We start from the raw sequence: 26,250 nt of genomic DNA on the forward strand, positions 1-26,250 counted from the left end.
TTTTCCTCGTTGTGCTTGACAAAAATGCTGGAAAACGCCTGGCTAAAAGATGTCGTTCTGGTGTTCGACATGGGCGTCCAATTGCTGTCTGTTACTGTGGGGAGGATTCGGTCTACTGTTCCTCGAGACTAAATTACGAATTCCAAACCGCTTTTTTCGCCTCCATATTTTTTTGTACAACGCAATGAAGCATGCAACGTCTAATAAATGGCGAAAAATTTGTTGTTAATAGCTTTTCTGTCTGATCTCGCCCATTTGGTGGCTTTGCAACACCACGCCTCGGATATTCTTATTGTAATCCAATGAGGGGGAAAGGTAAGGATTTGAATTCGGCCGTGGCTTGTAACAGGCAACTAATAAAAATAATTAATGACTAATAACTACTAAGTATTTATTACCTAGCGGAACATAATATACAATTTTGTACAAAAACAATGTATCTAACGAATATAAAACAAATGATGCGAAGCGGAACAGTAAATTACTGTAGAGTCAATACGTCGCCGTTGAGCAACAGGTGAAGGTAAATGGCGGGCGCTGTGTTTGTGATGCTCCGCTGTGATGAATTATGACCTGCAACAGTAAAAAGAATGTCGAAGTTGATATACTAAAAGAGTGTATCAGGATTAATCTACATTTCGCAGAAGACCAGAAACAAATCTGAGTAATTGAAATTATTTGTTTGCCTTCACAGAACCAACAACAAGTTATTTTCTCTCAGCTATTTTCTGCGGTTGGTGCTGTTCGTTACAAATACAAACCATCAGAACAGTTTCATTTATGTCTAATTAATAATGTTATTAAATACGATAATACTGCATCAGTATGAGGCAGAGCTGTGGCAATTAGGTTATCAGGAAATGAGAGAAGATGGAACTGAAGAGAGAAGGATCAACCTGTCTTATCTTTTGACGGAAAACTTCTCACATGATATAGAATGAGAGGTTTTAAATTATGTTAAGAAAAGCAGAGAGATGACCTTACAGGAAATAATAGAAACCAATTAACACGTCACACAGAATACCAGCTTAGTATTATAAGATCTTCCTCAGTTTCCTTTCTGCTCTTTGTTAAATTAATTTTTCGTTCCAAATATTAGCTTCAGATTGTAAATTCATCGTATTTCTCATCAGATGTTAAAAGTATGTCCACATAAAAACTTTGTTTCCCCTCATTTTTAGTTAATGTATTTATTTCTATACGACAAAAATGTAATGTTTTCCAGTGTAAACACTCTGTCATTTTTGTATCTTCTGCAGAAATAATAAATGTGTATATCGCACATTTTGTTGTCCCCTGCTTACGAAGCAAAAAGCCGGTTCAAGACCAAACAAATATAATTTTCTACTTTAATGTTATTATCATGTTCTGCCAAGCACTGACGGAAAAGTCTGTTAATGTTAATTAAGAACGTATTTATTTCAATTCCAAGTATCTATAAAATACAAAGCGGGAAACCTCTTACTACCACTTTTATCTTTAAGAAAACTACCATCAGTACCTTTTATAAAAAGAAGATTCCAGCTAACATAGTGCTTGATTTTTGATAATACAGTTATTTTGATCCTGGGAAATGGAGATAAGACTGCGTTACAACGTCAGCAACATCAGCAAACGCAACGCGAAGAAGAAACTCATACTTTAACTTCCATAAAGAATATATTTTTAAAATATTTAATGTCCAGAGTACATTAATAACTAAACTACATGAACTGAATGAGACATTAACGAATAAATATATCCTCCAAGGCTCATCTAAATGGAGCACTAAGAAACGTATGAATAATACTTTTAGTCCTTTGAATATAAATGTAGGACGCGACGTTGCTCTTTTAAATTTTCCAAGACATCTCCATACTTGAAATAAAGCTCACATTTTAATCCAGTATACTGTGCTGCATTACTCTTAGAGTGTGTGAACGAAGTTTCATTTATGAAAAATATCCGCAAAATTGAAGTGAAATGCCCAGTTAATACAAAAAATTGCGACTGAAGGAAGCATGCTTGTAGATGTAGTAGAAAAAATGCGTTTGAAAAATGCAAAATTTCTAATGTATTGCCGCACGTCTTGGCACTTAATAACGGTGATAATGTTAGGAAGCTTAGTAAATTCTCACATTTTCTATCGTTAGGTTGAATTGCAAAAGAAATAAGTATGCCATGTGAGTAGTTCTTATAAGAATTTTAAAAATATGTGGAAAGTCTAATAATAATAACTGCTATTATAAAAATACAGACTTTCCGAAGAACCGTTTCTTGTATGACTTTTGCTGGAATACCGTTCTAGTGTACAATGGCTGTAGATCACATAGATTGTACACAAAGACAACCGCAACGAGCAACCATGGTTTGATGGAGCACACGAATGTGATAGACGTGCTATAAAACCTGAACGACTGCCATCTCGAAAGATGACTCGTGCTTACCTTCTTTTATTTTTTTCTTTGGCGCTGCAGTCTGTAACCGCAGGACCGCTACGGTCGCAGGTTCGAATCCTGCCTCGGGCATGGATGTTTGTGATGTCCTTAGGTTAGTTAGGTTTAACTAGTTCTAAGTTCTAGGGGACTAATGACCTCAGCAGTTGAGTCCCATAGTGCTCAGAGCCATTTGAACCATTTTTTTTTCTTTGTCTGAATGAAGAAGGCTGGTAGCTCTTCAAACTCTACTCTGGAATTTCAGATTATGGTTTTCATATAAAGAAACTAAAAAAGCAAAGTCTTTGCGTACAAGTTCTGCTGAGACCATGAAGAAAAGACTGGCCCAGTATCAGTTCCCCGATACGTAGATGTCATTGTTTAAATATTCCATTGTGAATGGAATATTAATACATGAGAAAATGGAAGCCTCCCTCTGAAATGCACAAAGCAGAGATCTGCAGACGGTTGATGTTGCTAGAGAGAGAAATAAACTACACTTTATCTTTTTGAAACACATCTTTTGGTCATTTCGAAAGTGAACATAAAAAGAAGAATAAATTCAGCTATTTTGTTTCTGGAGCTGATGTGATCATTTTCAAATGTCGTGTTAGTTATTTGTAGTGGGGTTCAAATCCTCATTAGCCCTCCATATTTAGGCCTATATTTTCCGTGTCCTTGCTAAATAACTTCAGTGAATAAAAAACTTCGTTCCAATAATAATAGGAAATCTTCTATTTTCGTTTCTCGTCGAGTCTCCGTCAGTGCACCTTCTCTAATGGCAGTGTTGCGTACGTCACGTTGAACCATGAACATCATTTCTTCCTATCGGGATCGACTCTAGCAGTAAATGAAATTTTATCACTATTGAGTTCCCAACAAGGAGTGAAAAGTTGGCGGTAACTAGTTTAAGATTACCGGGCTGTAAACCAATGTCATAGTGTAAGTTCCAGACCTCTCCAAAGTTTGAGAGCATACCATACTGTTAATTGTAATCGTTCCACCAGATGGGAACGTTAAGCCTGGAGTCCTTTCGGTGACATTCAGAGGAAGAAAACTGTTTGGCAGCATTAGGTTTCACGCTCTCCTAAGCCTTCCATCTTAATCATGTACTCGTACTCTACACTGCATACTACCTACACTTACCGAAGTCGCCTACTGCAAACTGTTACGCACAAATAACGGAAGCGGCAAAACTAAAGGCTCGAACAAAATCACACTGTATCTACACCCACACCTACGCCTATACTCTGCAAACTATCTTGTGTGGCGGAGTGTATTTCTCGTACCACTATCTTTGGCCATCTACTTTGGCGAATGGCGCATGGAAATGATTGTCGGCAAACCTCTGTGTGACCTATAATTTCTCCGATATTCTCATTGTGACCGTTTCACGAGTAGTAGGTGGGAGGAAGTAATATGTTGTCCATCTCTTCCAGTAATATAAGCTGTCAGAATTTCAATAGCAAAGTGCTCCGTGATGCCTCTCTTGTAGTGTCTGCCACTGGAATTTATCATCTCTGTAACGCTAAGTGACCCGTGAAAAACACACCTCTCTTCCCCATCTCTTCTATTACTTGGCTCAAGTCCGAGGCTTATGAGTAATATTCATAATTGGTCGAACAAGTGTTTTGTAAGCCACTTCTTTCTTGCACGAGTTCTCTCAGTGAACCTCGGCCTGTTATTTTCTTTTCGTATATTTTATGTGAAACGTGTCAGGTGCTAGATCTCGCATCAGTCTTCAGTCGTTCACATGTGTCCCTGCACTGCTCTCCAATCGTCTGAAGTTGCAGCCTTCATATAAACGGTAGCACCGTCCGCGAATAGCCTCATCCAGCCTACTTATCCACTAGATCATTAGTATGACTTGTAAACGGCCATGATCACTCTAGTCGAAACAGTGCCCCGTGAATAGATGACATCCCGTCAGAAGCGCTGAAGCCTTGGGAGAGATAGCTATGGCAAAACTCTTCCAACTGGTGTACAAGATGTATGGGACAGGCGATATGCCCTCGAAGTTCAAGAAGAATATAAGAATTCCGACTGCAAAGAAAGCAATTGCTGACTATTATGATTATCAGCGAACAATCAGTTTAGTAAGTTGTGGCTGGAAAATACTAATATGACTTCATTACAGAAGAGTGCAAACACTGTTAGTAGCCAACCTCGAAGAAGATCATTTTCGATACCGAAGAACTGTAGAAACACGCTATGCAATACTGACCTTACGACTTATCTTAGAAGGTAGGTTAAGAAAAGACAAACCTACGTTTATAGCATTTGTAGACTTAGAGAAAGGTTTTGACAATTTTGAATGGAATGCTCTCTTTGTGTGCATTGGTAAAATATAGGGAGAGAAAGGATATTTACAACTTTTGTAGAAACCGGATGGCAGTTACGAGAGTCAAGGGGCATGGAAGGGAAGCAATGTTTGAGAAGGGAGTGAGACGGCGTTATAGCCTATCGCCGATGTTATTCAATCTGGACATTGAACAAGCGGTAAAGGAAATCAAAGAAGAATTTGGAGTAGGAATTAAAGTCAAGGGAGAAGTAATAAAAACTTCTGGGTTTGCCTGTGACATTGTAATTCTTTCAGAGACAACAAAGGACCTGGAAGAGCTGTTGAACGGAATGGACAGGGTCTTGAAAGGAGGATATAAGGTGAACATCAACAAAAGGAAAACAAGGATAGTGAAATTCAGTCGAATCAAATCAGGTGATGCTGCGGAAATTAGATTAGGATACGACGCACTTAAAGTAGTACATGAGTTTCGCTATTTGGGCAGCAAAGCAACTGATTATGGCCGAAGTAGAGAGGATATAAAACGTAGATTAGTGATTGCCAGAAAAGTGTTTCCGAAGAAGAAAAGTTTGTTAACGTCTGATGTAGATTTAAGTATCAGGAAGGCTTTCCTGAAACTATTTGCACGGAGTTTAGCCATGTTTCCGAGTGAATCATGGACGATAAACAGTTTAGACAAGAAGTGGACAGCAGAAGGCCGAAGATTAGGTGGGTAGATCAAGTAACTAATGAGGTACTGAACAGAACTGAGGAGAAGAAATTTGTGGCACAACCTGACTAGAAAAAGGTATCGGTTGATAGGACACATTCTGAGACATCAAGGAATCACCAATTTAGTACTGGATGTAAGTGAAAAGGGGGGGGGGGGGGGGTAAATACCGTAGGGGGAGACCAAGAGATGAATACAGTAAGTAGGTTCAGAAGGATATAGGTTGCAGTAGTTATTTGGAGATGAAGGATCATGCAAAAGAAGCAGTAGCATGGAGAGCTGCATCAAACCAGTCTTCGGACTGAAGACCACAACACAACAACAACACACTTTAAGATACTCCTGAAATTCCCTTTACATCTATTGATTTCGTTCGGTTAAGTACGACGGTATTATGACATATTTGTTATAATTGCTACAACAAATTGGATGAAAATTCTATATCAGCAGCGTTGTCACTGACGAGCTTCTAGTGTAGTTCTTAGAGGTGAGCTACAGTCCTCAAACTGTACGTGTCGATTTCTTTTAGACATGTATGAAATACCGACTGTTAGGGGTATACGTGCAGATATTCTTACTGCTGACTGAGGAGAGTGTCCTCAACAACAATACATAAAAAATTTTGATAGCTACTCATTTTAACTTGTCTGACATGTATTTCTGCCCAAGCTACACTTTTTTTAACCAGCATATCAACACATTTTAGTCTATTCAGTTGCTCCCTCTTATGTGTAGGGATATTTGGTTTTATTTGCTTTTACTGGAATTTTTACTTTGTTTATGACTATGTTTGCGAGCGTTATTTTGTTGCAACTAGGTAATCACTTTAATATTTTCATTTATGATATACCGCTATTACCAAATGGGTTGAGCTTACAGTACCTGTCATTATTTGCTGTTAAAGAGAACGTTCACATCTGAAGTGTGTTCTGATTGTTATAGCATCTTTGACATGTGCATACTTTGCATACGTTTATTATGACACGTTTGCTGACTCTTTTATATTTCAGAAAGTAGTTTCTTTTGTCTGGTAAGCAACTATAATTTTATTGTTTGGCATAACAGTCACGGTACATGCATATGTACTCATGTGCTTAGGCTTTACTTATTTTTATTCACGTGCTAGTGTTTTCTATCAACCCTATTTAATACTTTTTTCGTCATATCCGTTCAATTTTGTATACACGTTTATAAACGATGGCATCGACTCTGATTAGCTGGTGTCTTTCAGATTTTAAGTTATGCTCGCGGTATGTGAGATATTTGTCACTCTTCCGCCGTTGGTGTTTCTTCCACCAGGCTGGTTACCTGGGACTTGTCTTAAGTATCTATTGTGAAGATAGTTTTTATCATTAAGTTAGGTATTTATCACGTTTTAACCTGTGGTACTGTGTGTTCTCGCGTGGTTTTCGAAAGAATGGACAGATTAATAGCACCAAATGTTGTTGATTTGATAACGTTTAGTACATGAGAACTTCATATTGTTAATTGGGTTCCACTGATCCACATAAGTAATTCATCATTATTATTTTTTCTTTGTGGTCTAATTTGTAAGCTTTGTTTTATTTTTTGGGGGGCTGATTGCTTCAAGACCAGCTATGACGACGACAAAATGTCTAAATTTCAGTCGTGAAATATCAACAAATAAGATTTCACAGGGCAACAAAAAATTTTTGGAAAACTTTTTTTACTTTGATAGTTGATCTTTACAGATTTTTGTGAGCTGAATCGAAATCTAGCATTAGTTTTTTTGTATCACCCATAGCTTTCGCGAAATACCGCTCTTCTTGCTCCTTACTAACATTTTCCATACTGTCCGGGAAGTAATCACGGTGACTGTTCAAAAAGTGAACTTTCAGGCTCATTAAACATCCTAAAGTTTTAAACTTCTTTAACATTATAGCTACAACAGAAACATATTCTTGGTCTTTTCCATGTCCTAAGAACTTTGTAACGACTTCCTTGAATGATACCCATGCTTCTTTCTCATTTAAGATCATTGTGTATTCAAAGTTAACATGAAACATCGATTTTCTAATGTCAGCTCCGACAAAGACGCCTTCTTTTAGTTTAGCTTCTGAAAGGTGTGTAACCTTTTCGCAGAGACACTTAAAACCTGGACCATCCTTAGGCGAAGCCCTTACAAACTGTTTCATTCGGCCTAACTTCATATGTAGAGTTGGTAGGAGTATGTTTTCTGGATCTATAAGGTTTTTGGGTGCAATGTTCTTCTCACCAGCTTTTAAACACTCCCACACATACCAGTTCTTTCTGCACCTGTGTTGATCCATAGCTCTACTGTCCCATTCACAAAAGAATCACGGAAATTTGAAAAAGCCACCTTGATGACCAAGGAGCATGCTTGTTACTTTTAGATCGCCACATATGATCCAACCAAGAGCAGAACAGCCTATTTTATTTGCCACTATTTCTAGGTTTTCATAGCTTTCTTTCATATGTACAGAATGTCCAACAGGTATAGATGCATACATGTTACCATTTTGTAATAAGACAGCCTTTAAACTAGTTTTGGATGAATCAATAAATAGCCTCCAGTCTTCCTTTTTGTATTCAATAAAAGTAATTCTTCAGACCGGGAATATCTGAGCAGTACACTAAATTGCCTTCTTATTGAAAAACTGCTCTTTCTATACATTTATATGCTGGTTACAGTTGCCAATAAGTTCTTTTCTTTTAATGTAGAGCCAAGCAATTCAGCTTTTTCTTTCGTTAAGCCCAGATACCTAACCAGATCGTTAAGCTCGGTCTGAGTAAATAATTTGTGCCCTAGACTTTCTGTATGAAAATGGAATTCAGCATCATCTGGTTCATCTACATACTTCTGTTGGAATAGAATTCAAAACATCTGGCGGTTCAGGAACTGGCAAATCTACACCTTGCCCTACTGGTCAGATGGCGGACGGAAGGTTAGGGTAGCTTATTTTCTTCTTATTTTTCGAATTATGACCAGTAATATCAACACTGCAAAATAAGCACTCATTGGAATGATTTCTTGGCTTCCCTCATATCATAAGAACAGCAAGTCTTGTAAGTAGGCTGTTTAGGTTTTGTTATTGGTAACGCCACGTAGCGCTCTGTATGAAAATCACTGGCTGTGCTGTGTGCAGTCTGTGGCTAGTTTGCATTTTTGTCTGCCATTATAGTGTTGGGCAGATGGATGTTAACAGCGCGTAGCGTTGCGCAGTTGGAGGTGAGCCGCCAGCAGTGGTGGATGTGGGGAGAGAAATGGCGGAGTTTTGAAATTTGTAAGACTGGATGGCATGAACTGCTATATATATTATGACTATTAAGGTAAATACATTGTTTGTTCTCTATTAAAATCTTTCATTTGGTGACTATGCCTATCAGTAGTTAGTGCCTTCCGTAGTTTGAATCTTTTATTTAGCTGGCAGTAGTGGCGCTCGCTGTATTGCAGTAGTTCGAGTAACGACGATTTTTGTGAGGTAAGTGATTTGTGAAACGTATAGGTTAATTTAGTCAGGGCCATTCTCTTGTAGGGATTACTGAAAGTCAGATTGCGTTGCGCTAAAAAAATTATTGTGTGTCAGTTTAAGCACAGTCATGTATAATTTTTCTAAGGGGACGTTTCAATCTAAAGGCTTTTTTCTCCTTTTTGGACCGTTTTCTCGGATGTTCAACACACACATAACATACCTCATGCGGCGTCCAAAGTTCATCTTGATCACCAAATTTATATACAAAGTATGATAGATAAACCTTTTTCACAAAGTCTGTAATGTTATTTGGTGTTTTTTAATCACAAATTCACCACAAACGTAACAAAAACTCTCAGCAGAGTTTTTACAACCACGATTAGACATTGTACAGAGCACATGTACAGGATACTGGAAAGTGAGGTAGGTTGACAGTAGCAGATAGCAGAAGCTGGAGCGGCAGCAGAAGCAGTTGCAACGCTTACCAGGACGAGCTGGCGTATTTTTGGGACATCAGCCGAGCAGCAGCAGCTTCTTCTTGAGCAACAGTTTCTTCTTGAGCAGGAACAGGTTGGACCTTGTGTCCTCGTCAGCATCCGTCGGGTCGGAGTCGCTTCCAGCGGGGGCGCAAAGAACTACAGCCACCAGCATGAGCACCAGCGCAAGTATCTGCCAAACCACGAAAGTATCGTTAGCAGTACTGGGCGGGATACGTTATGCGCAGAAACGAAAAAATTGGTATTTCTAACTATAGCATTCTCAACCATACCACAAATCCTACTCAGAAATGTCCAGTAAGGTAAGGGGCCTTCATATCGTCCTTGCTCCTACTCACGTCCCCATAGGAATTTCAGGTTTCCGCAGTCGGTAACAGAAGTCTAGCTGCGCGTAAATGCGTGAGGTCAGTCCATTGTTTTCTTGAGACAGTCTGTCATATGCAGTACGTTTAGCTTCTGTGTATAAGGGAATTCAATTTTTATGCTGAGGTTGAGGTAGTGCTGCAATTCATAGTATGACGACTGATTTGTGTTCAAATATTGGGCTGTATTTCTGTCTTAGGTTTTAGTTTTTGGTATGTAATCGCTATAAGTAAAGGTTTGACTTATGTTGCTGTAGCGGCTATTATAATAAATCTGGGGATGTTTGTAATTTCGTCCCGGTGCAGTTTTTTTTTTTTTTCGTTCCGGGGTCGTTACTTGGAACTGTCATTATAAATTGATTTTATTTGCTATTACAAAGATTCTTTTACTTTTTTCGTACGGGAAACCGCAAGCGGAGGGAAATGGGTTCTTCACAAGAAATGCTTGGTTTGATATCACGAAAAATGCTCTTCGTATATGCAGATATACAAATTCACATATGACACATCTTCAGTAACTTGAAGGCATTGTTCATTCGTGGGCCTTCAAATGATTTATGATAGTGAAAGTGTCTGGCAACCTTAGAATGGAACAATACATGGCCGGCCGCGGTGGTCTCGCGGTTCTAGGCGCGCAGTCCGGAACCGTGCGACTGCTACGGTCGCAGGTTCGAATCCTCCCTCGGGCATGGCTGTGTGTGATGTCCTTAGGTTAGTTAGGTTTAAGTAGTTCTAAGTTATAGGGGACTGATAACCACAGCAGTTGAGTCCCATAGTGCTCAGAGCCATTTGAGCCATTTTTTTGAACAATACATTTAAATTAATTGCACTTTTGAGAATGTTCATGGGGGACGAAATTACGAACACATTTTTCGTATTTCCGTTTTTTTTTCAGTATCAAACTTTATGTCAAATACTGGCTTTAATATATGAAACAATTTCAAGTGAAGGATACATTTTGAAATATATATATATATATATATATATATATATATATATATATATATATATATATATATATATATATAACGATTTGTAGCCTTTGCCATAACCTTCCTGGGCTTATAATGTGTTAACGTGCTAAGGTGACGAAATTTGGTCCCCCTATTTTTTCAAAGCAGGCTACTGGATGAAGAATAATAAATTGTTTTGAGTTACCTGGATGACTATATGTGCTCTGAAAATACGAATGACATTTTTCGATTTCAAAAACGTGAGGATTCATAATGTGGTATGCTGTTTCAGAGCATGATAGAGTACAGATTCATAACTGATGTTACCGGTCAGGAATCGTTGAAGAATGTGGGTATAGAAGGTGACTTGAATGGGAAGATGGAAGGGGTTCCTTTACAGCGTGTTGTATAACTAGGTTCCTGTCATTTATACCACAATGGTGTACAGAAAGCACATCCAAAGATTTTGCAGTCCGGCTGTCCTGCCTCATGTTAGGTTCCTTAGCGGCTTCCGTCTAGGGGACGGCTGGAAACAAAGGGTTCACGAGGTAGTGCTTCAGCAAGGTAAAGCTGGAAATATTAAAGCTTCGGTCCACAAGAGCATCTGCTCTTCCGGAGCACCAGTATCAACTATCGCCTCGCCTGGCTGCAAGTGTCAACATGTGAGCAACAGTGGCATTGTGCAGGTCGCCTAGCCCAGCCTGGTAGGTATTTGATTTTTTAAATTTTATTTTTCACTTTTTGATTTTAGTCTCTACCTGTTATGTTCAAATACAGATCACTGTGGCCCACGTGCCGAGTAGTATCATCTCATCAGCATGGATTGTGCTGACGTCATGCCTACTGTGTATCCGCTGTTGGTAGAATGTAGTGAATGTGGGAGAGTCACGTGAAAACTGCTGGTCGCCACCTGGCGCGTCGGTTCCAGCCAGCCAGCCTGGACGCTCTCCCTCCGGCACTTGCTTCCAGTTAGCGTCATGCCTACTATGTATCCGCTGTTGGTAGAATGTAGTGAATGTGGGAGACTCACGTGACAACTGCTGGTCGCCACCTTGCGCGTCGGTTCCAGCCTGCCAGCCTGGACGCTCTCCCTCCGGCACTGGCTTCCAGTTAGCAACGAGTGAAGTCTCTCCTACACCATTTAGCTCGGACATAGTTCCGCACCGAAATTAACGTCTTCTCAATATCGCCATGGCCGGGTGATGGCCTCACAAGCAAACTGGGCTGCGCCTGTATGTATCCCGTCTACTGAGCATAGTGAGTTTTTAGCTTCTAACTCTTTCCTTGGAAAACGTCCCTTCAGATGCCCACGTCCTCGCAACCTCGCAACCTGTGTAATATTATTGATTCGCTAACGTGCCCTGACTACTCAAGCACATTGCTGGGTCTGGTTACCAATAAAAATTATTAACCAGTTTCGAAATAGATTAGTGAGCTGGCTGAAACATTCTACGGCCTTTTCAGACTTATGCAACTAAAAATTCCGCAACATAGAATGTAAAACTAGCTGAACGACCTTTACAACAGACTAAACAGTCTGGTAATTTCCTACGATATAGCGGGGAATATTAAAACATGGCCTGGCAATCGGTGACCGTCATTCTCGTAATGGTTCGTTCGAACAGAAAATAGATACAACATTCAGTTGTCTCTTGAACCTGTGGTATGTGGCCGGAGCTACGCACTGCGTAGAACGCATTGTGTAGAAATGGATGAAAGCGAATACCGAGGCCCACCAGCAGCGAAGGTTGGCTATAACGGTTGACCATGTTGGTGCTGCGACTGTCGAATCAGTTTAATCGTTATCTATTAAACGTTACATCATAGCTGTTACACTTGTGACATAATAAGTGAGACAATTTTCACTGAAAATGAGTGTTTTGGAGAGTAGCAATAAGAAATATTTCTTGCGACGAATCGTCATTGACAGACTAAGTTCATGGAAGTCACCGGAGATTATGAGTAAAGCGGACAGTTTCATTATTATGATAAGACAGAAATTTTTGGTTTGCATCATATGATGTACACTGTGCGGATACCCCATTTCTCAATCGCGAAACCAGTTGCTGTGTTATGCCAGCATTGGTATATAGTGCCTTACATGATACTAACCTGTAAGCCAGTATAGCTTAGCAGCATCTAACGCAATGTATTCCAATGTTGACGTAACACAGGAACTCGTTTCGAAAATGATAAGTCGGTTGCCAACACAGTGCAACGCAATATGTATCAGTCAGACACGGAGGGCGGTCTTGGTGAGATACAAGGAACATAAGGATGCATATTGTATCCTGGAAGGAAACTAGCTTCATCTACTGCAAGGAGCTGGAAGTAGCTACACATGAAAGTAAATATAAAACATGTGCTCACGTGCGAAAGGGAGATACCTGTACTGGATATTTTAACTGATTTATTAACCTCTCTTAGTATCAACATGAAGCAATAGCCTTTTCGTAAGCTTACTTTAGAGATATAACAGACAACAGAAGTAATTATAGAACTTTAGCCACTCTGGTGACAGGGTTTATCTCTGCAACTAAACAACAGCAAATTGCCACTTGGCAGTAGATATTCTCAGCTGAGAGCGCCGCATACGTATTCCTCCTGCTAACCCGACAACGCAATGTTACTGCTAGTCAACTGGAGTGGTGTCAAGGTTACATGGTCGAAACCATCAGCTGATTAAGAGGAGAGCCTAGAATTTCGGACTGCGTTGCTGTGTTATGTGAACATCATTATAATGTATTTTGGGGTGCGGTTAAAAAGGGAAAAGGCACTCATCGGGTCACCGATTTTGATCACCTTTCGCACGATCGCAATACATGATTACGTGTAATAAATGCTGCTTTAGTACGATGCACTTTTCAATGGTTCTTGAGAAATCGAAGTTCAAAGTTTTAGGATCCTATTACACTGAAGCGCCAATGAAAAATGGTTCAAATGGCTCTGAGCACTATGGGATTTAACATCTGTGGTCATCAGTCCCCTAGAACTTAGAACTACTTAAACCTAACTAACCTAAGGACATCACACACATCCATGCCCGAGGCAGGATTCGAACCTGCGACCGTAGCAAAGCGCCAATGAAATTGGTATAGGAATGTGTATTCAAATACAGAGATATGTTAACAGAGACAATACGGTGCTGCGGTCGGCAACGCTTATATAAGACAACAAGTGTCTGGCGAAGTTGTTAGATCGGTTACTGCTGCTACAATGGCAGGTTATCAAGACTTTGAGTTTGAACGTGGTCTTACAGTCGGCGCACTAGCGATGGGACACAGCACCTTCTAGATAGCGATGAAATGGGTGTTTCCCCTTACGACTATTTCACGAGTGTACCGTGAAATCTGGAATCCGGTAAAATAACATATCTCCGACATTCTTGCGGCAGTAAAAAGATCCTGCAAGAGAGGAACCAACGTCGACTGATGAGAAGTGCAATCCTTCCGCAAATTGCTGCAGATTTCAGTGCTGGGCCGTCAACATGTGTCAGCATGCGAACCATTCAACGAACATCAGCCATATGGGCTTTCGGAGCCGAAGTTCCATTCGTGAACCCTTGATGACTGCACGACACAAAGCTTTACGCCTCGCCTGGTCCCGTCAACACCTACATTTGTTTGTTGATGACTGAAAACATGTTGCCTTGTCCGATGAGTATCGTTTACAATTGTATCGAGCGGATGGACGTGTACGGGTGTGGAGACAATTTTGGGCACCAGGTGCAAATCTGGCGCTGCACTGCATCTCGTCGACGTCTCCGGTGTCCATATTAAACAAATTGTGTATGCGGCAGTTAATAATAAAATACGTTACGCCTTTCTCACTTGTTTGACCTCTTCTGTCCGCATCCCATTCCTATTCAGTAACATATGAAGGGCTTATTTCAATAGTGGTACAAGTCCATTTTTGTTCATTCAGAGATACAGAGTCCTAAAGTTAAGAGAGCGCTGAAAAATTTGCAGTTGAGATACCAGAAATATTCAAGTATGTATACTTGAATACGAGTATGTATACTTGAATATTTCTGGTATCTCAAATGCAGATTTTTCAGCGCTCTTTTAACTTTAGGACTCTGTATCTCAGAATGAACAGAAATGGACGTGTACCACTATTGAAATAAGTCCTTCATATATGAAACGTCCCCTTAGAAAAATTATTGAATGACTGTGCTGATAAACCTCTTACATTATTTGATTTTCAAACAGCTGAGCAGAACTGAACGTACTTAGACATTTCGCTCTTTACTTATTCTGATCAACACTAAACTGACACGCAATATTTTTAGCGCAACGCAATTTGACTTTCAAAAATCCCTACAAAAAATGGCCCTGACTAACAATAACCTATACCTATCATGAATCACTTACCACACAAAAATCTTCGTTACTCGAACTACTGCAATACAGCAAGCGCCACTACTGCCAGCTAAATAAAAGATTCTAACTACTGAAGGGACTAACTACTGATAGGCATAGTTAGCAAATGAAAGATTTTGGTAAAGAACAAACAATGTATTTACCTTAATAGTGTTCAAAAGTCATAATATATATAGTAGTTCATGACATCCAGTGTTACAAATTTACTGTCTCTGATGGACACACGTCCAGATCATCCGCTCTCAAAACTCCGCCACCTCTCTCCCCACATCCACCACTGCTGGCGGCTCACCTTCAACTGCGCAACGCTACGCGCTGTTAACATCCAACTGCCCATTACAATACAGAATTTTTCAACAATGCCAACCAGCCACAGACTGCACACAGCACAGCCAATGATTTTCATACAGAGCGCTACGTGGTGTTACCAATATAAAAACCTAAACTGCCTACTTAAACATCTGGAAACGTTTCTATATGTCTTTCTTCCATCACAGCACCAGATTTGCACCTAGTGACCACAACTGGAACTAATATCAGGTTACCCTCCATTCAGAGGTTGTTGCACGCAGCGACCGTTATTTTGATTTGTAAATAATAGATTTCAGCTGTCAGTCGTCCTTTGGAATTTTTATTGGCAGATCTAGATTTCAGCTAGGAACTAGCCATTCTTAATGCACCATCCTTTTTTTTGGTCAATGCATGTAATGCCTGTTGGTCTGGCTTTGCACATAGTTCATTGTATACAAAAAAAAAAGGATGGTGCATTGAGAATTGCTAGTTCCTAGCTGAAATCTAGATCTGCCCATAAAAATTCCAAAGGACGACTGGTAGCTGAAATCCATTATTTACAAATGAACTAACATTTTTCCGGCTTAAATCGGTGCATTGGCGCATTAAAATATCTACAAGTTTCGCTGCCGTGCGATAACTACAGCCCACACTGGATCTCTGTGAGTAACAGCGCTTTAATTATAACCAACCAGAACGAGAAAGGTCCAGGAGTGTGATTAAAATTCACGTGAAAGGATAAGCTCTAACAATGACAATATTTTCTGATGAAATTGCTATCCTCAGTGGAAACTCGGAAGAATTCCAGGACCTAGTGAATGAAATGGACTGTGAGTAAACCGAAGAAAGACAAAAATAATACGGAGCAGGAGAAATGAAATAAGCAATAAATGTTTTATCAGAACTGGAGACCACGAGGTAGACGAAGTGAAGGAATTTTGCTGTCTTGGAAGCAAACTACCAGATGACGGGCGAAGTGAATAGGACACAGAAAGTAGTTTACCACAGGCAGAGATGGCATTCCTAACCAAGATAAGTCTAATGGTACCAAACATAGGTGTTAATTTGAGAAAAATATTTCTGTCAAGGAAAATTTCCCCATCGCATACCCCCTCAGATTTAGTAGTAAAATGGCCCAGTGGATAGCCCGTCGCAAATTGAACAGAGATCTGGCTGAAAACAGGAAAGAGGTGTACTGAGCTGAGAAAAAAGAAGAAAACTAGAAACAGTTAATAGTCCGACCTCAAGATGTGCAACATCGAGCGAATTGCAATGATCACGGCTTCGTGTTTGTGTGGTCCTGGTGTTGGACAGCAAAGCGGGAGATCCGTGTTCAGATTTCCCCCGTGTCCCATGTTTTTTACACAAAATTATGGACTTTATCGTCCGGTCATTGACTTGTCTGTTCTCCTTCTCTAGTCTTGGCAACTGTCATTTGTACGTTGGTTATACAATTAGAAGCAACGGCCTTGCAGCAGTGGATACACCGGTTCCCGTCGGATCACCGAAGTTCAGCGGTGTCGGGAGTGGCCAGCTCTTGGATGGGTGACCACCTGGGCCGCCATGTGCTGTTGTCATTTTCCGGGGTGCGCTCAACCTCTAGATGCCAATTGAGGAGCTACTCGACCGAATAGTAGCGGCTCCGGTCAAAGAAAACCATCATAACGACCGGGAGAGCGGTGTGCTGACCACACGCCCCTCCAATCCGCATCCTCAGCTGAGGATGATATGGCGAACGGAGTGCTATAAAATACGAGTCAGGTGGTAAGAATATATTTCCGTCGCAAGTGAATGTGATGGATAGTATGAGCAGGTGAGATACCGCTTAGACCTCTCACTGAAGTAAAAATAACAAATAAACGGATGTGAATTATGTCACAACAAAGGAGTTCAAGAGTCAAAACTTCCAAAACGGAACGCAAGAGTCATAAAACGTGGTACTTGTGTAGAACAAATACGAGATACGCACGTCTGGAGGTCCATTCATTACGCCTCGCTGTTGAAAACGGGCGTTACATCACGACACAGACACAAATTTGAATACAGCGAACAGACACGTCAATGATCGGACGGACAGTTCACAGTTTTGTGGAAAAAAAGTCGGTCGCAAGGGAGATTTAAATACGGATCTCCCCATTCGCAGTCGAACCCTCCACGACGATGGTGCAGATCTTGAACTTGGACCGTCCACTGTTTCTATTTTGCTTCATTTTTCACAGTTCATATACCTTCCTCCTGTTTCCATGATTGATATGAGTTCAATTTTTGGCGTACGAGTACTATGCAATGTGCCATCTCACCAAGTAAATCTGAGAGGGGGAGGGGGGGGCGGTTGCTATGGGAAGTTACCCTTGTCAGAATTTACGTTTGGAGCACAGCACTGTATGGAAGTGAGTCACGGGATTGTGAGAAAAACTGAAAAATAAGATAATGATCGAAGCAGAAGAAATGAATTAAAATCTGTGACGCGGTCGGGACTGGAACCCGTGTCTTCTTGCTTGCTAGGCAGATATGCTAACGATTACACTACCTCAGCACGATGGTCAACAGCAATGTTGAACTACCGAAGTTGAGTGCCCTCCCCAACACAAACTTCAATTCATATCTCCTGCTTATTTTCCCTTACATTGTCACTACTGCCAGGGATCTCCGACACTGGAATAGCACCCCAGCGTTGGACGTAATGGGAAAGTCCTGTACCATAGGCGATCTTATAGACCTTATAATTAAATGTTTCCCATTAAGTCCAACGCTGGGGTGCTATTTCAATGTCGGAGAGTCCTGGCAGTAGTGATAACGTAAGGGAAAATAAGCAGAAGATATGAATTGAACTTTGTGTTGGGGATGGCACTCAACTTCGGTAGTTCGTGCAGAAGTGTTACCCATCGTGCTCTGGTGGTGTAATGGTTAGCATTTCTGCCAAGCAAGAAGATGCGGGTTCGAGTCCCGGCCACACCACAAATTTTTACTCATTCTTCTGCTTCAGTCATTATCGTAGATAATGAAGAGACTGAAATGTCTCAGGGAAACATCTAATTATAAGGAATAATAAGAGTTTGAGATGTCGAGAATTAGGGGAGCTGATAAAATAAGAAATGAGAAGGTCCCCCTCCCCGGAATGGGCAAGGAGAAAATTATGGAAAACAAACACTGAAGAGAGGAAGGGACATTATGACAGGAAATGTGTTAAGACATGAAAGAATAACTTGCGTGTTACTACATGAAGGTGCAGAGGATAAAAACTAGAGAGACCAAGACTGGAATATATCCAAGAAATGATATAACCAACATATGACTGAGGCTATTGCCTGTAAATGCTACCCTGGAGACGAAGAAGGCGACACAGGAGAGGAAATGAGGGTGTAACGCATGAAACCAGTGAGAAGACAGGTGGTTCACAGAAAAAAAGTACGTACTATAATAGCGCTAAAGGTGAGCGCCATCGGTGACACGTTGGCTGTGTATTTACACTACTGGCCATTAAAATTGCTACACCAAGAAGATGACGTGCTACAGACGCGAAATTAAACCGTCAGGAAGAAGATGCGGTGATATGCAAAAGATTAGCTTTTCAGAGCATTCACACAAGGTTGGTGCCGGTGGCGACACCTACAACTTGCTGACATGAGGAAAGTTTCCAACCGATTTCTCATACACAAACAGCAGTTGACCGGCGTTGCCTGGTGAAACGGTGTTGTGATGCCTCGTTTAAGGAGGAGAAATGCGTACCATCACGTTTCCGACTTTGATAAAGGTCGGATTGTAGTCTATCGCGATTACGGTTTATCGTATCGCTACATTGCTGATCGCGTTGGTCGAGATCCAATGACTGTTAGCAGAATATGGAATCGGTGGATTCAGGGGGGTAATAAGGAACGCCGTGCTGGATCCGAACGGCCTCGTATCACTAGCAGTCGAGATGACAGGCATCTTATCCGCATGGCTGTAAACGATCGTGCAGCCACTTCTCGATCCCTGAGTCAATGGGGACGTTTGCAAGACAACAACCATCTGCGCGAACAGTTCGACGACGTTTGCAGCAGCGTGGACTATCAGCGCGGTGAGTACGACTGTGATTACCCTTGACGCTGCATCACAGACAGGAGCGCCTGCGATGGTGTACTCAACGACGAACCTGGTTGCACGAATGGCAAAACATCCTTTTTTCGGATTAATCCAGGTTCTGTTTACAGCATCATGATGGTCGCATCCGCGTTTGGCGACATCACGGTGAATGCACGTTGGAAGCGTGTATTCGTCATCGCCATACTGGCGTATCACCCAGCGTGATGGTATGGGGCGCCATTGGTTACACGTCTCGGTCACCTCTTGTTCGCATTGACAGCACTTTGAACAGTGGACGTTACATTTCAGATATGTTACGACCCGTGGCTCTACCCTTCATTCGATCCCTGCGAAACCCTACATTTCAGCAGGATAATGCACGACCGCATGTTGTAGGTCCTGTACGGGGCTTTCTGGATAAAGAAAATGTTCGACTGCTGCCCTGGCCAGCACATTCTCCAGATCTCTCACCAATTGAAAACGTCTGGTCAATGGTGGCCGAGCAACTGGCTGGTCACAATACGACAGTCACTACTCTTGATGAACTGTGGTATCGTGTTGAAGCTGCATGAGCAGCTGTATCTGTACACGCCATCCAAGCTCTGTTTGACTCAATGCCGAGGCGTATCAAGGCCGTTATTATGACCAGAGGTAGTTGTTCTCGGTACTGATTTCTCAGGTTCTATGCACCCAAATTGCGTGAAAATGTAATCACATGTCAGTTCTAGTACAGTATATTTGTCCAATGAATACCCGTTCATCATCTGCATTTCTTCTTGGTGTAGCAATTTTAATGGCCAGTAGTGTATTTGTGAGCCACGACGGTTCATATGCTAGCTCTGTCCCCGCAGCCCGTGGGCCCCCCGCGGAGTCACGCGTCGCTCCGCCTAGGTCACGGGAGACCGGACAGGGCCAAGCCGGACGCGCCCTTCGCCGCCGGCCGCAGCTTATTATCGCGCCGGCCAAATATTTGAACGCAAGCGCAGTTAATCTGCACCGCGGCGTACACATCCCGTCCCGCTTCCTGCTGCTGCCCGGACTCCGCTACATGTGCTGCCGGTCCACGGCTCCACGTCTGGGCGCAAGCACTCCACAGTCGATATCACTGGACAGCTGTCGATAACGCTGTTGACACAAATCAGCTGTTTCTGTGCTAATAATTTTTTGTCCAAAGTAGTCGCATTTGTGATAGAGAGCTATTCCCGAGCCTTATTTACACTGACGAAAAATATCCCAACTTGAAGTGGTTTGGCGACACATACGAAAGTTGGTAGAGGTATTTCTACTTCGAATTACTGTGCTGATAAACCTCTTACGTTATTTGATTTTGAAACAGTTGAGCAGAACTGAACGCACTCAGACATTTCGATCTTTACTTATTCTGATCAACACTAAACTGACACACAATATTTTTAGCGCAACGCAATCTGACTTTCAATAATCTCTACAAAAGAATGGCCCTGACTAACAATAACCTATACTTTCATGAATCACTTACCTCACAAAAACCTTCGTTACTCGAGCTACTGCAATACAGCGAGCGCCAATACTGCCACCTAAATAAAAGATTCTAACTACTGAAGGCACTAACTACTGACAGGCATAGTTAGCAAGTGAAAGATTTTGATAGAGAACAAACAATGTATTTACCTTAATTTTTTGTACATGACATCCAGTCTTACAAATTTACTGTCTCTGATGGACACACGTCCAGACCATCTGCTCTCAAAACTCTGCCATCTCTCTCCCCACATCCACCACTGCTGGCGGCTCACCTCCAACTGCGCAACGCTATGCGCTGTTCACATCCAACTGCCCAACACTACAATAGCGAATATTTCAACAATGCCAACCAGCCACAGACAGCTCACTACACAGTCAGTGATTTTCATACAGAGCGCTACGTGGCGTTACCAACATAAAAACCTAAACAGCCTTCCTACAAAAGATGACTTCTATTCAGATTTCGCTCCACTCGCATGTGGCACTAGTAGCTCCGTTATGAGGGTAGCTGTCAGGCTTGTTTTAAATACCCGCTGTAACGATCGTGAGCGTTAGTTACTACTGAGATTGGACGTAGTGAGTTGGCGTTAGTGAAGATTGCCTTTAAGATGACGAAGATCGCCATAATCAACAGATCACTGAGTTTGAATGAGGTCTTGTAACAGAAGCTAAATATCCCTTCTGAGATACTGCAGAAAGACTGTCAGGAATTTAGCTACTGCACGTGACTGCTGCCAGCAGTCGGCTCAAGAATGTACTGTCTCAAGAAGACCGGTTTCTGGACAGTCACGTGGCACTACCGAGTGGAAAGACAATCGTGTTCGGCGTATGGCTCTGTCGCATCGTACTGCATCTGCAGCAGCAATTCGAGCAGCAGTCGGCACCGTAGTGATCCATCGAACTGTAACAAATTGCTTATCTCAGGGACAGCTCTGTACCATGTACCGTGCATTCTACTGCCCCCAAACCACCGCCGTTTGCAACTTCAGCGATGTCAAGCGACGGCTCACTGGAAATCGTACTGGAGGTCTGTTGTGTTTACTGATGAAATCTGGTTCTGCCTCGACGCCAGTGATGGTCGTGTGTTGGTTAGCAGAAGGCGAATGGAGGGCCTGCAACCAACCTGTCTGCGTTCTAGGCACGCTTGTCGTATACCTAAAGTTACGGTCTGGTGTGCGATTTCGTGGGACAGCTGGAGCTCTTCTGTAACCCTACGCACCCTGACTGCCGCTAATCATGAACAGCATTCCAGAGGGTGTTTTCGAATAGCATAACACTCGCCTATATACCGCTGTTATAACCCAACTTGCTCTACAGAGTGCTGACATGTTCAAAAATGGTTCAAATGGCTCTGAGCACTATGGGACATCTGAGGTCATCAATCCCCTAGTCTTAGAACGACTTAAACCTAGGCAGGATTCGAACCTGCGACCGTAGCAGCAGCGCAGTTCCGGACTGAAGCGCCTAGAACCATTCGGCCACAACGGCCGGCTGCTGACATGTTGCCTCGGCCTTTTCGATCACCATATGTCTCCAACCGAGCGCCTATGGGACATCATCGGATGACAACTCCAGCGTCACATACAACCATCATTAATAGTTCCAGTATTGACCGACTAATCGCAAGAGGCACGCAACAAACTGACATCCGCCATTCTGTACAACAAAATGCATACACGTTTTCGTGCTTGCATTCAATATTCTGGCGCTTACAACAGTGAATTTTTAACGTCAATCACTTAAAACGTTGCCTAAACAAACGTATTCCAAAAATTTCATTACTCTACAGTAATTATTTCTTGATGGGATTTTTTTCCGTCATTGTATACAAAATACACTTATCTTTTGTCTGTTGATTGCGTTTGTTATTCCAAAATGACTGGCACTGTTGCCCATCTTCAAATCATATCTCGTAGTTACACAGGTAACTGTCCTAATGGAACTGTCGTGACAGTGAACTGATAGTTCCATTAGGACAGGTTACTCTGTAACTACGAGATATGACATTTTAAAATAAGAAACAGCGATCAAAATATATTTTGTCTTCGGACATTACAATACAGGTTTCGGTCTTTCAGACCATCATCAAACCAAGGCTCTGAAATGTATAACATTTGCAATGGGCCGTGTACGAGACGCAGTTAGCAACTTTGGAATCTAACTAAAAGCGACATTCGTTACGATATAAAATGATGCAATGTTCAGATGTCGCGAGGACCCAGAGCACGGAGCTTCTGTGTACTACCTACTGGTACCTGTCACTAATTGCTAACTATGTACAAAGTCTAGGGTTTATAAAAGGGAAGCTCACCCACCTTTCCTCCCGTGATTGTAACAAAACGACCAAAATCCAGAAATAGGGGGTGAATTAAAATAAAATCCTTATATTATGCATGAAAACGTAATAGGCTATTGTTTACTATATGCAAACACATTTAAAAATGTTTAAAACGTCCATAACAACAGCCAGAATATTAAGAAAAACACCCTTTGTCGTGTACTTGGCCAAGCTATTAACTTGTGTCTATGTTGCTATGGTGACTAGCACATAAGGACCTTTCTGCTAAGTAGGACGCCCAGGATCGCCACGAAGACACAAGTCAGCTTGCATTGTTGTCCCTGGTCTAGCTTCTCTCGCTGGCGGGCGGTCTAGCGATGTGTCCCGCCCACTGCTTGGTATTATGCAGTGTCCAGTCACAACCAGTCCGTATGCATAGATCGACAGGCGTGCTTATCTAATTTAACACATAAAAAAATTATTTGAGGAACAGCACAGAAAGAGTTTTTAATAAAGGTAGCAGTTCAGACCCGTTTTGGTCCTGCTGAACGGATACGCTGCTCAATAGGTTGGAATTTCCACACCATTTACCATTAAAGTTCAAACGCATCCTAATAGTTCGGGTAACTAATGACAAGGGAAAATTTCCGTTGGAGCCATTGTTACGTTTTATTGTAATAAATAACTGTACTGTTTTGCGTAATTTTAATAAGCAGACTGTCGATCTATGCATACAGATTGGTTGTGACTGGACACTGCATAATGCCAAGTAGTGGGCGGGACACATCGCTAGACAACCCAGTGTTCCATAGCGAACCATTCGAGTCTCCATATGGTACCTGCGTATTTGTAAAACCTGGACATATGCGTGCAGCCCTGCGAACATGCACGTTGCCACCTTGGAAGTGAGGAGTCTCTACAACATACTCATCAAGGAGATCTAGGAAGAAGGACAATACGGGCACTGAGTGTTGAAATAAACATTCCGATTAATGTTCATGGTAACGTGAACCAGTCCGCCCGAATCATGGTACAAAAGACATCTCGAGGAATCGCAAGAGCTACAGCTGGCATGAACTGGATCCTCCACGCGCTAGTGGCAAATATCTCATTGAGCCATCAGTGGATTCGACGCCTTGCACTATTCGAAAAGAGGGAAAATCGAGAGTCATTGGACCACAGTAACACATCCAATCAGCTAGTGGCCAGTTTTTCTATGTCGTTTGGCCCATTGCAGAGGTGCAGTTGTATGTGCCGCTCAGAGCAAAGATCTCTTGAAAGGTACACTGCATGCTGTTACCTTCGCAACGTTCGCTTGGAAATTGGTCGAAATAGACCAATATTCGCTGACAGCAAATGCTGCTGTCACGTTTGAAATCTATTTTCATTCACAAGGCGTCACACTCGTTTCAGGTCCCAGTCGGTTGTGCTCTCACTAAGATCACTGTTCTAACACTCTAAGACTATTCTTGCCAATAGTAGTCCAAAGTACTAACCACTGGACTTCTCGCTGATTTACACGCACAGTGCATTAGTAGACGTAAAACAAATATCGTATTAAGTTCCAAAAATACGTAAGGACCTGTTGACTGAGAACACGAGATCTCTTTAACATTTCTGGTGCAAATATATTCTAAGGCAAAAAACCGACACACCACAAAGAAATTAGCTGAAGTGGGTGAAAATATGAAAATGTGACATACATGTACAGACAAACAAATGATTATAGTTTCATAAAAACTGAATGATTTATTCAAGAGAAAGAGCTTCACAAACTGAGCAAATCAATGAAGCTTCCGTTCACCTAGCACTTAATCAAGCAGTTATTTGGCTTGACATTTACTGATAGAGTTGTTGGTGTTCTCCTGAAGGATATCGTGCCAAAGTCCGTCCAACTGGCTCATTAGGTTGTCAAAGTCCGGGGCTGGTTCGAGGGCCTTGCCCATTATGCTCCAAAAGTTCTCAACTGGTGAGATCGACCAGGCAACATTTCTGGTCAATGTAGGGTAGAAATTCTCGCCGTGTGCGGGCATGAATTATCTTGCTGAAATGTAAGCCCAGAATGGATTGCCATAAAAGGCAACACAATGGGGCGCAGAAAATCCCTGACGTACCGCTGTGCTGTAAGGGTGTCGCGGGTGGCAACCAAAAAGATTTCCGTATGGCGGGCGACGGTCATGTTGGTATCCCACACTGTCTGAGGCGTCTTTAGACATGTCCTCAGCCTGGAATCTCATTGACTGGAGTATAATTGTCTTGAGTGACGAGTTATGCTTCCAACTGAGCGAAGAAATTTCTGGAGACGTCTTGGACGGCGGTGGGTTACCACCCTGAATGTCACCCGACATACAGCCCGACAATGGGCCAGAGTAGTTATGGTCTGGGGTGCCATTTCGTTTCATACCAGGACCGCTTTGTTTGTCATCCACAGTACCCATACAGCACAGAGGTACGTCTACTATATTCTAAGCCCTGTATTTTTGCTCTTCATGGAAAGCCATCCGGGACTTACATTTAAGCAAAACAACGCCCACACGCACACGGCGAGAGTTCCTGCTGCATGTCTTCGTCCTTGCCAAATCCTACTTCGGCCAGAAAGGAGCCAGCCGGTGTGGCCGAGCGGTTCTAGGCGCTTCAGTCTGGAACCGCGCGACCGCTACGATAGCAGGTTCGAATCCTGCCTCCGGCATGGATGTGTGTGATGTCCTTAGGTTAGTTAGGTTTAAGTAGTTCTAAGTTCTAGGGGACTGATGACCTCATATGTTAAGTCCCACAGTACTCAGAGCCATCTGAACCATTTTGAACCAGGAAGATCGCCGGATCTCTGCCCAAATGAGAACGTTTGTAGCGTTGTGGATAGAGCCCGCCAGCCACTTTGGGATTTTGATGATCTCAGGTGCCAGTTGGACACAATTTAATAGAATATCCCTCAGGAGAATATGCAACATATGGAACAATTCTGTCAATCAATGCCAAGCCGAATAATGTCTTCCAACGCCTTACTGACTTGCTCAATTTGTGAGGTTGTTTTGTTTGAAT

The 26,250-nt window shown here is 42.0% G+C and overlaps 1 long non-coding RNA gene across 1 annotated transcript in view; it reads right to left on the reverse strand.

The window, feature by feature from the left end:
- Positions 1-377: 377 nt before the first annotated feature.
- Positions 378-26,250, reverse strand: part of LOC126263134 (uncharacterized) — a 30,529-nt gene continuing 4,656 nt past the window's right edge. The window contains exons 2-3 of the long non-coding RNA XR_007546846.1: positions 9,366-9,549; positions 378-573 (exon numbers count right to left, since the gene is read on the reverse strand). This is a non-coding gene — a long non-coding RNA (uncharacterized LOC126263134). The remainder of the gene's footprint in view (positions 574-9,365; positions 9,550-26,250) is intronic.

Source organism: Schistocerca nitens, chromosome 6 (assembly GCF_023898315.1).
Source record: "Schistocerca nitens isolate TAMUIC-IGC-003100 chromosome 6, iqSchNite1.1, whole genome shotgun sequence".
Taxonomy (NCBI): Eukaryota; Metazoa; Arthropoda; class Insecta; order Orthoptera; family Acrididae; genus Schistocerca; species Schistocerca nitens.